Source organism: Xyrauchen texanus, chromosome 40, assembly GCF_025860055.1.
Source record: "Xyrauchen texanus isolate HMW12.3.18 chromosome 40, RBS_HiC_50CHRs, whole genome shotgun sequence".
Lineage (NCBI taxonomy): Eukaryota > Metazoa > Chordata > Actinopteri > Cypriniformes > Catostomidae > Xyrauchen > Xyrauchen texanus.
Genome location: NC_068315.1, coordinates 15,250,289 through 15,262,480, shown reverse-complemented (window position 1 = coordinate 15,262,480; position 12,192 = coordinate 15,250,289).

Genomic DNA, 12,192 nt, shown 5'->3' with positions numbered 1-12,192 from the left:
GAAAAATATGTCTTCTTAATAATAAAGCATATTCAACAGATATTGCTGATACTGTTATACCGATCATGGCCTCTGTCTCCCGCAAGACCATGATACTGTTGGCCACAAACAAGTGTGTGAAGAGCCAAGACACACAAATGGCCATACATATAATACAAAACATGCAAACACTTATACTCAAAAGCTTTTGTGAATGTATGGAAACATGGGTGACTCACCCAGTGCATTAATCCATGTTTATTGAGTAGGAAATGCTGGTAAGTGTTCAATGTTTTAAACATCCCTTTTGTTTGAATGCTGACTACCTCGGAAAGGTCATGTAGAATCAAAATGTTGAAAAGCTGCTGTTTAAATGTCACAAAATCAGAATATGGGCCTGTCCCACCACGGGTATCAATTTTGATATGAGGAACTGGTTGCATACTTCTTGTCAATTCAAGCAAGCTCATACATGGATGATTAAGAGTGTATCTAGTTTTGCTGCTCCCATATAAGATAAGAGAGTTATTCTCTTTAGAGTATATAGGATTGTGTTTTGTATGGTTGGGGAACAAAAAATGGAATAATAATTAGAGATTGTTTTAAACTCAAGCAAGCTCAAACAAGGATGGATGAGTTTATCTAGCATTGCTGCATCCTCAAAAAATAAGTTATTCTTTAATTGAACCAAATGCATTGTTTTTATCTGTAGCTGAGGAACAAAAGAAAAAGAAAAGAATGCAAATATTATCATCATTTTGGAGCCATGATTCAATCTGCTTGAAACAACACTTGCACATTTTCAGAGAGGAAGTTTCGACAAAGTAATTTGATTAAATGTTGTGAGTGATTTTGTTAAACGTTTCCCACATTAAGTCAGCAATATGTATCCTGTAATTGTTCTAGCGTGACAATAGATGTTTCATAACTTAAGCCATGCCACAGGCTGTTGCAATCTGGTCACTGGATTGAGGTCAAACTTAAATATTATGTAACTAGTTCCATGTGGTTCCTAGAAAAATCTTTCTAGCTATTAATCAAAATAAGATGGGTGAAATCCTTTTGAATGTATAACATATATGTGTTACATACACTATATGTGTTAACAAGTCTATAATTAGTTGTTCCTCTTCTTCATGGCAAATTTCTAAACCTGGTCAGCATCAACACTAGTCTCAAAATGTCTAATAATTTTTAGGCTGTACTGAAATTTTTTTTGTATGATACTTTCAACAGTTTTTATGTTGGAACTTCATAATATGATATCTCTCGGATAAAAAATGCATTTAACATAGTAACAAACTTTTGTAATGAAGTTGCTCACATTATCCTCTGCTGTAAAAACATTAACTTTCCCTGTAAATAAATAAAATTAGCTTTTGTGAGCATATTTTCTTCAATCCCTTTTTTCTCTTTTAATCTTTGTTCCGCTACAATACATTTATCTAAACTTGATCTGGATTTCTTCTTTTCTTACAAGAAAAGACCTTTGTAGCTGTAGCTGAACTGATGACGTTTTAATGTCAACCTATAACATCTATGGGAGGACTAAATGAAACACTATATAATAGCCTACCGTATCTTATTATTTATTCACTAAGACTAAATGAATATATAGTAAAATAGTAATACATTAACTTCCTTTCAAATAATCTGCGTTGTACTTAATATTAATAATTAAACAAGACTTCATAAAGTCTAGTTGTTTTTTACTTTGTTAAACCATCACCTGCTCATAGGAAACTCATAGCAGAGTACACGTAACATTATATAATATCAGAACTGGGACTGATAAATCCTGTCTGTGAATTGTGTTAATTTTTGCTAATAAGTTGCATTTTCTCATGAAAGCTGTGAACGGAAGCCAGTCTTCCTCCCAATGGGATTGAAAGCATCTCCAAGGAGTTTTCTTAATGCACAGGGTCTCAGTGGCAGACCATCATTTCCCATAGAGAAGAGAAACACAAATAAGAAAGAGTCAATAGATCATAACAATCTAGTCAATGTGCATACACATTAGTGTAGACACACAAAAATGACTTATGATCAGTTATATTCTGATAGAGTTCAATACAGTATTATACCAACGAGGATGTCAATATTGCAAGAGTAGCCTACATTCCTTTGCATAATTGCATGTCACTGAGTATTTAGACCTTTGTGGAAAAGGATATATTTTTAATTCACATGTTTATGGTTATAGTTGCATTCAGGTCAAGATATCCTCTATCTTAAAATAAAAATTAAATAATAAAATCAACAGTGCTCCTTTATTAAAAGGCACATTTTTGAACATTGCAAAAGAGTGCTTATTTCCTGTCTTCCTGTTGTCAGTGTTAAGTTTGTTAAGAGGACAATAATTGAACTGAATTGTATGTGTGTGTGTGTGTACCACATACAATTATATACATACATTACATAAGGATGTCACACAATGACCAACTGGAAATTAGATGATTTCCTTAGAGGTAAAAGCTAAATAAATAAATCTGAGTTATGCTTCCAGGGCATTCAGAGTGCATCATTCATTGAGCTTTTATCATAAACATTATTGTTAGTTTGGGGGATGGGGATATAGACAAGAAATGTAGAAAAAAACTTCTTATGGCCAACCAGGAATGTCATGTTTTATTTTAATTGCATGTGGAGACAAATTCAATTTAATGTTCTTTTTAAGGGTTTGTTCACCCAGAAACAAAAACAAGGACTGTATGTTATTTACTCACCCTCATGTAATTTCTGTCTTCTATGCAGTGACTGTCAGTCCCTAACATTATGTTGAACAACATTTCTTTTTGTGTTCCATGGGAAAATGGCTAATAAAGGAGTGTGAAACAACATGAGGGTGAGTAAATTGACACAATTTTCATTTTTGGGGGTGAACTGTCCACTGAAATGAAAGAGCAAAAATGTTACCTAAAAATGACACATTTCTTCCATCTCATTCAAAAGCTAATAACAGTGGTTAAATAACACAGAACACCAGTACAATTGTCTCTAAGTTTTATAGGGTTGCAGTCAGAAGGTCAGTGGCTGCGGTTGGGCACAGACTGTTCTCAGACTGCAGAGGAGATTTTGACTCTTGATCTGTGCCCTTATTCTGCAACATGACCGGCTGGTGACCTTTGAAAGCTGCTATCTGATTAGATATCAAGAAGTGGGAGCGTTTAGTACTATAGTTGTAATTCAGCTGTAATTTGTAATAGGGACAAGACCATGTTCAACTTGAACTACATAGCAAACATTGCATTTTGACATTATCTGATGGTAAAATGATTCTGATTCGAGATCAGTCACTCTATGAAGTACTGTCAGAGTGTCCGCCAGGCAGATGCAATGAGCTTTACGCAAAAACTCAAACCACAATAACCACCATTTCCGGCTGTAAGGCACACGACTGGAGCTTTCTCGTGGGAACTTGTTCGATTCTTTACCTCTTTGCTTTCTCATATTCACACACGTATATCCCCAGATCTCATGAGTATGCATGTGCAACACTGTGAAACCTCAGGAGTGCAACAATATTCAAAAGGCTCACATGACATGTGATTTATTGGAGCAAATAATAGTACAATAAATAGTAATAACTTTAAACGAAATAATTTTGCAGTCAGTGAAAATCATAGAAAGTGGCGCAAAGTTCAAAGAAACCGATAATGATATGAGCCGGTGTAAGAGGTTGTAGCTAAATCGGATGAAAGGAAAACAGAATATGAAAAACAACAGTATTAAATCTGTCTCACTTTGTCTCCATATTTTTTAAACAGTTCAGCCGTTTTCTCTCTCTCTCTCTCTCTCTCTCTGGTGTTAGGCTACACAACAATAAACAATTCATTATTAATTAATTTATTTTCGACATCCGCACACCATCTAGTGGAAAACACAGCAAGACACAAGTTGTTTGAATTTAATTTTATTATTTTTTAGATGTTTTTAGATGCATTGTGGAGTTTTTTTATTATTTATTTACATCAAATACCTTATTAAAACATGTGCTTCACGTGGTAACATTTAAATTGGTTCAGCTGGTCAAAATATTATGTCATATGACTAAATCAACCTGAATTGGTTATATTAGTTTACACCCACAAGAGTCATTTTTACAAGAAATTTGAATAACAACTGCATATATATATATATATATATTTTTACAGTGTCTGTCAAACATATGGGTGTGAGGGTGGGAGGAGGGGGACGGTTGTGAACTCTGGGGAAACTCTTGTGACTGAGTGCTTTTCTGCATAGCCAATTCTTGGACAATGCAACAAATATTCTTAATTGTTCATGTTTCATCCAATATTCATATGCACATACAAGCAAATTGAGAAATTCTTCCAATGGTAAGGCTGAAAGATAAACCTTATCTTCTTCCTTTTTTTAGTTGTGATTAATTTGTGGGGGAAAAAAAGAATTAAAAAAGATTAAGGTGTATGAAGTGTCCACTATTGTTTACAGTAAACCCAAATCCAAAAAAGTTGGAAAAGCATGGAGAAATGCAAATAAAAACACTACGGAGCAATTTGTAATATTGATTCACCCTGTGCTGTTTTGAAAGCACTACAACAACAAATGATTTTATGTTTTACTTTGTGATTTCATTATTTGTTTTTTAAATATACACTCATTTCAAAACAGAAGATTGCAAATTGATCCGAAATAGCTGGGACATTCGAATGTTTACCACTGTGAAACATCACCATTTCTTCTAATAACACTTATTAAACATTTGGGCACTGAAGACACAAGTTTGTTAAGTTTAGCAAGCTGTATTTTCCCCCATTCGTCCATTATGCAGGTCTTCCATTATAAAATTATAATTTTTATTACTACTACAACAATACATTTTCACTTAGATTTCCACAACATAAGCCTGTTATAATTATATAAACTGTATGTATATATATATATATATATGTGTGTGTGTGTGCAATGAACAAGGACTCAATTTGGCCAAGAGATGTCAGTATTGGAGTATTCATAACCACAAGTATAAAACACAAATGCAATATAACAGGCTATTGGATGACATAATTCACCCAGGACCCTCTCTTTATTCAGTCCTTATTCCAGTGCACACAGAGCACACGCCTTCCAGGACCAAGTGGTATTAAAGCAGGGCTTTTAGAAAATAATTCTTAGCATAGTAAAGACTGCAAGCACTGACAGATCACAATGAGAATACTCAGTAATATCAGATCATTTTCAACTATTTTTGACCTAATGTTCATTCACCAATGCTTGACAGCCACAGAGATTAAATTGTGACCATTCGTGTATCTTAAATCAGATCAAAAATTTAATCAATCAAATTCATATTTTAGAACATTTGTAAATGTTATTAGTGAGTCATATTTTCCTTTCTGATTCCTTAAATTACTTTTTGATCCCTTATAAATAATGGGGCACACAGCGAAAAACTGATGGAGAATTCACATGCTTGGTTACAGTATAAAATGGAGGTGGGGTGACATGGTATGACATGGGGCACTGTTAATTGGACACTCATATCAAAACATAACAAATTCCCCACACCCTAAGTAAGAAATGCTGTACAATGTGAGAGGGGGGTTGCACATAACTTTCAATGTAAAGGGGAACCATTCTTGGAACAAGTGGGCGTTGTCAGTGTGTGAGCCAATAAAGGCCAAGCACTTGCACTTTGAAACATTACTATGATAAATTATTGTGTGTCAGTCCTGTGTGTAGAGAAGCCATCTGAAAGGGCTTCTGGTAAAAAGTAACATAATATTTTTTGCTTTTACACTACTTTGAAGCAAACTACAATACTTTGTTTATTTAATTTTATATTTATTCAAAATGTGATTTAAAAGTTAACCTGTTAATCAGAGGCTGAGATTAATTAGACAGTTGTTTGCTTTATATATATATATATATATATATATATATATATATATAAATTATTATTATAATGATCTAATATAATATAATACTGATATAATAATTGGGTTAGGTGCAAGCTCCAGAAATTGGATTAAGCCTATATAAAACATATGCAAAAAGTAAATTGGTGGAAAATTGCCAAATTGTCAATGACATATTGATTTAGCACCTGCTGTTTTTCTGAAATACTAACACTAAGTCATATAACTATATGTTCTAAAGCCTTATCTGCTGCAGCCACTATAGTGACCAGCTTGTAGAAGCTCAAACCAGTTTAACGTTTAGTCCTTGCTACCTTATCTTTACAACTGTGAATGGAGTACTGAATATTGCAAAACATATGAGGACTGTCTCTGATTCTTTCTCTGAAATACAACGCTATCTTCTCTTATCCTGTTTGCCTCCTATTGTCTGAGGGCAGAATTCACCAATCCTTTGACTATATAACTATATTATATCTAATATATATCTACTATTGCTATAGACTATATCATCATTGTGGCAATCATTGTAACACAAAGGCTGATACACAGACCCTTCAGTCTATTGGTAGGCTGTAAACACAATGAACCTTACAATTCTCAAGAAGATTTGTTAATGATGTTAAACGACTAGCATGATGACATCACTAAATATGTTAGTGCACTATAAGGACTTCCATATAATGATCTCTAGGGTTTTAATGTTTGAGTAGCAACTTTGCGGTCTTGTCTCAATAAAACGAATCGGTTACCTAACGTAACCTCGGTTCTCTCTAGATGAGGGAACGAGTATTGCGTAAACTAGCTTACGCTACGGGAAAGATGAATCTTTTCTGAGATATTGAAGCCAAAAAATTATCCTTAATTTTGTATCCATTGTCAACGCATACCTTGAGCGGGCTAGCTAGCGAGTTCATTGGTTGCTCTGCGGCAACTGCTGCAGCCTATAGACGAACTTGAGTGAACTCGCGTCCAATGAGAGGCGCCCCCGCCGTCACTGTATCAAAGCCCGCCAGAATGGGCATGGCTAGAGTGCATATAAGCGTAAGTTCGTAGGCTGGAACCCTGGTTTTCATTGAATGAAGCGAAAGTCGCTCGTGGCGCGAGCACGGCCAATCATCTACTCGTTCCCTCATCTAGAGAGAACCGATGTTACGTTAGGTAACCGATTCGTTCTCTTACGAGAGGTTTCTCTTATTGCGTAAGCTAGCTTACGCTACAGGAACCCATTGTCAACGCCGTGTGCGCCAAGCATCCACTGCATGAGCCCCGGGGTGGGGGTGGGTGGTGGGTGGGGGGAACCGGGGGAGCCCTTGTGAGTGGGGGAATAATATTTGGCCGGCAAGAGTGCGGGCCAGTGTGTGTGTAATACATAAGCACATAGTGGGAAGGGAAAGACAGAGCGGCGGTGCCGGTCTGTGTGGAATGAGTCCCGTCAGTGCAGCTCACCAGGGGAGCTGTAGCGTATTAAACCGCTAGTAGTTTCGCCTGCAGGGCGGGCACTTCCAGATTGTAAAATCTGACAAAGATGGAGGGGGAAGCCCAGCCCGCTGCCACACATATGTCTTGAATGGAAATCCCGCTGGACCATGCCCACGAGGAGGCCATGCCTCTAGTGGAGTGAGCCCTAATGCCTAACGGGCATGGTAGGTCTTTTGACGCGTACGCGGCAGCAATAGCGTCCACTATCCATCTAGACAGTGTCTGTTTCGAGGCGGCGAAACCTTTGGTGCGCCCTACGAACGAAACGAAAAGCTGCTCAGAGCGTCTGAAAGAGGCGGAGCGCGCAGTATACAATCTCAGTGCTCTGACTGGCAAAGGAGATTGGCGTCGTGTTCGCTATCGGATGCTGGCAGCGGCGATAGGGAAATGATTTGTGCTCTGAAAGAAGTACCGATCACCTTGGGGACATAGCCGTGTCTAGGCTTTAAAATGACCTTGGAGTCACTTGGTCCAAACTCAAGACACGCAGCGCTGACAGACAGCGCGTGAAGGTCTCCCACACGTTTAACTGATGACAGGGCAGTTAGAAAAACGGTTTTGAGTGAAAGGTATTTCAAATCCACGGATTGAAGCGGTTCGAAAGGGGGCTTTCATAGCTTCGAGAACTACAGAAAGATCCCAGATAGGAACCGATGGGGGCGCGGGGTTCATCCTTCTAGCTCCCCTGAGGAAGCGGATAACCAGCTCGTTTTTCCCAGTGACTGGCCGTGCAGGGGTTCAGCGAACGCCGCGACGGCCGCCACGCATCACTTTGAGCGTGGATGGGGATCTGCCCTTATCCAGCAGCTCTTGTAAAAACACGAGCAGCGAGGACACCCCACATGTCCGTGGGTCCAGGTCTCTGTTGGTGCACCATTTTGAAAACACAGACCATTTGGACGCATAGAGTCTTCTCGTGGAAGGGGCTCTAGCGTGTATGATAGTGTTTATTACTCCTTCTGGCAAAGCGACGGGTAGTTGTTGATCACCCACGCGTGCAGCGCCCAGCGCTCTGGGTGGGGATGCCAGATCGTGCCGCGAGCTTGAGAGAGGAGATCTGCTCTCACTGGAATGGGCCACGGGGCTGTCAGTGACAGCTGCGTAAGCTCCGGGAACCATGTCTGATTCTCCCAGCGTGGGGCTATGAGGAGCACTGAGTGACGAGTTTCCCTGATCCTCTGCATTACCTGTGGCAATAGCGAGACGGGAGGGAAGGCGTAAAGCGGGTGGTTGGGCCAGTCCTGGGCCAGCGCGTCCTCGCTTTTCGAGAAAAATACTGGGCAGTGAGAGTTCTCTTCTGACGCAAAGAGGTCTATCTCTGCTCTGCCGAATATGCTCCATAATCTCTGGACTGTTTGAGCATGCAGGAACCATTCCCCTGGGGAAATATTGTCTCTGGATAGTCTGTCTGGGCCGTCGTTCAGGTGGCCTGGCACGTGCGTCGCCCTCAGCGAGCGCAGGTGGCACTGGGACCAACTCAGTATGCGTTTTGTCAGATGGAAGAGGTTCCTGGATCTGACACCGCCCTGACGGTTTAGATAGGATACCACAGATCTGTTGTCCGAACGGACCAGGACGTGGTGACCCTGAATGACCAGGAGGAAGACGCAGCGGCGTGCATCGACCGCTATCATTTCCAGACAATTTATGTGAAGGAGCTTTTCCTGAACTGACCATAGGCCAAAAACCGGAGAGCCCTCGCGAGACCGCGCTCCAACCCGTGTTGGACGTGTCTGTTGAGATGACTTTTCGGCGAGATACAGCTCCCATCGCCACTCCCCGCTGATACCATTCGGCCACTGCCCAGGGCTGCAGAGCTGAGATACAGGTCTGAGTCACTCTGATCGGCTGGCGCCCGTGGCCCAAGCCCGGCGAGACGCTGGGTGTTTAGCCAATGCTGAAGCGGGCGCATGCACAGTAAACCCAGCTGAAGTACTGCTGCGGCTGAGGCCATGTAACCTAGCATTCTCTGAAATTTTTTCAGAGGCGTGAGGCTGTTCATCTGAAAGGACGCTGCTAGTCGCTGAACACGGCGCGCTGTGTAGATAAGCGACCCGTCATCGCCATGGAGTCTAGTTCTATTCCAAGGAAGGAAATTGCCTGACTGGGCTGTAGTGAGCTCTTGGTCCAATTGACTGCAAGACCCAAACTATTCAGATGACTGAGGAGAACTGTCCTGTGAGACAGAAGCTCCGTATGTGACTGTGCCAAAATCAGCCAATCGTCCAAATAGTTCAGAATTCGCAAGCCCTGACTCCGCAGGGGTGCGAGCGCCGCATCCATGCACTTCGTGAAAGTACGGGGTGCTAAAGACAGGCCGAACGGAAGGACGGTGTATTGATAAACCTGGCCGTCAAAGGCAAATCTCAAGAATGGCCTGTGACGGGATTTATCTGAATCTGAAAGTAGGCATCTTTCAGATCGAGAGAAATAAACCAGTCCCCTGGCGCACATGCGCGAGGAGTTTCCTGATTGTAAGCATTTTGAACGGTCTTTTGCGCAGCACCTTGTTCAAAACCCTGAGATCTAATATTGGTCTGAGGCCGCCGTCTTTCTTGGGGACAAGAAAATAACGGCTGTAAAACCCCGACTCGCTCAGAGAAGGTGGCACTCTCTCTATGGCCCTTTTGCACAGAAGGTTTGTTATTTCTGAACGAAGCATGCAGGCTGCTTCCGTGTTCACAGTAGTTTCGAGCCACGCTCTGAAGTGGGAGGGCGGCGATCGAACTGTAGCAAATAGCCCTGTTTTATTGTGCTTAACACCCATTTGGATATCCCTGGGATAGCTTTCCATGCTTTGAAGCGTAACGCTAGAGGGTGAATGGCCAAGTCGCCCTGATTGCCGCACACAGCGAGCTGAACAGAATGTGTGAGCGCGCTTACTGTGCTTATGCATGACTGCTCGCAGACAGCAGGGACAGGCTGTTCTGTGAGTGACTTCCCGATTGAGGTGAATGGGGAAAGAGTCACATCTGTTAAGTGATGCGCGAGCATAGTCACGGGCATGGGACTTACATACAGAGAGGTGTTTGCTGGCCGTGTGACAGAGCGGGCAGAGATGGGGCGGGCGCACGGACTCGTGGGCGTGTTTATTGACTCTAACACTCGAGCTGGCTGTGCCCGCTTTATGTGAGTGGGCTCTGATAGGGACACAGGAAGTGTAATGCTTGTGTGTAGGGGTGAACACTGGATTGTGGGCACATTTTCTACACAAAAAAGTTTGCTTTTTACAAGATTTCTTTGGGTCGCCGTGAAAACGGCATTTGAGTGCAGGCAAGCGGGCAGTATCACCGGCTTGTTGGCTACTGAATCCTCCACTGCAGTAGCCTGAGAGAAGGGGACTGACAGGGGGCGAAAATTTGACGGTGGTCCGGCCGCGGCGGGACTGAGCCGTCGTTTCCTCAACAAAGCTAGGAGGACTTCGGTTGCTCAGGTTTCAGCGCAATCTTAGGCCGAGGCCCGCAGGGGCGGCGGTCTGCGGCGGCTGTCTGAGCGCTGATCTAGGGCGGCGCTCTGTCGATGCTGAGAAGTCTGGCTTTGCTGAGCTGGGCGCTGTGAGGAGGCTCGTGCAGGAGGCTGGTCACGTGGGCGGCCTGCAGAGGAGCTAGCGCGACGAGGCAGGAAGAGATTCATGGCTTGGGTGGCTTTCTGGACTTCCGAGAAACGGTCAACAATGCCACTCACCGCTGAACCGAAGAGACCGGACAGAGAGAGCGGCGCTTGAGGAACGTGGAGCGCTCAGCTTCTCCCATGTCGGCTAGTGTTAGCCATAGGTGTCTCTCGGTCACAGTCAGCACGGCCATGCACTTCCCTAGGGCTTGAGCTGCAGCTTTGGTGGCGCTGAAGGGCGAGATCCGTCGCGCTCCTTAGATCTGAAACAGCATCTGGGTGCCTGCCTTTCTCATCCCACTCTCGAAGAAGGTCCGCTTGGAGGATCTGTAAGACGGCCATGGAATGCAGAGCAGATGCGGCTTGGCCGGCGGCGGCATAGGCGCGGCCAACACAGGCAGAAGTAGTTCTGCAGGCCTTAGACGGGAGCACTGGCTTAGACCGCCATCTCGCGGAGGGCGGGCAAAGGTGTGCTGCTACCGAATCCTCGACCGGGGATGGAAGAGTAGCCCCTCTCGGTGGCGCCGCCCACCGGGCGAGAGAGGTGGAGACATGGGATCGGTTCCTGGCCGAGAGAGCGCTGCTCCACGATTTTGAGAGCTCGGCGTGGAGTTCCGCAGGAAGGGAGGGCCCGGCCGCTGGCGCGCGGCGACGGCTCTGAAGAAAGCAGCCGTCGAGTCTGTTGGGAGCCTGCTCAGAGGGCGGTAACCACTCGAGCCCGAGGCGGTCGACGGCCTGTGTGAGGAGGCGCGTTAGTTCTTCTTCGACTCCGGCGCGGGTCCTGCTGGATTCCTGGGCCGAGGAGGAGGCTTGGGAGCCTGACCACTCCTCGCTGTGATAAGCAGCCCTTATCCTCCGCCTCGTCATCCGAGATGGCAGCAATCCGGCCGCTCGGCGGCAACTGCGCGTCCCGGGGGGGCGGGGAGGGTGAAAGCGAGGCTCGAGGGAGAGGCTCCGGCGAGGTAGTTGCTTCTAACACTGGTTCCGGCAGCCTTTGGGAGCGGCGCTTCTTTCTGCGCGGCGCAACGAAGGCGCCGGGCGGCTTCGGTCTTGAGTGCTTCGAGTCGAGCCCGCGAGGGTCGACATCGGAAGCTCCTCGCAGAGGTCGCATCCGCCGTCAGCGAGGGCGCAGCTCTGCATGTTCCAGTCCCAGGCAGAGAGCGCAGATGAGGTGGCGGTCTCCGGCGCTGAGAGGGGCGCGGCATGAGGTGCAGGTGGTGCGAGGCATCTTTAAAAGACG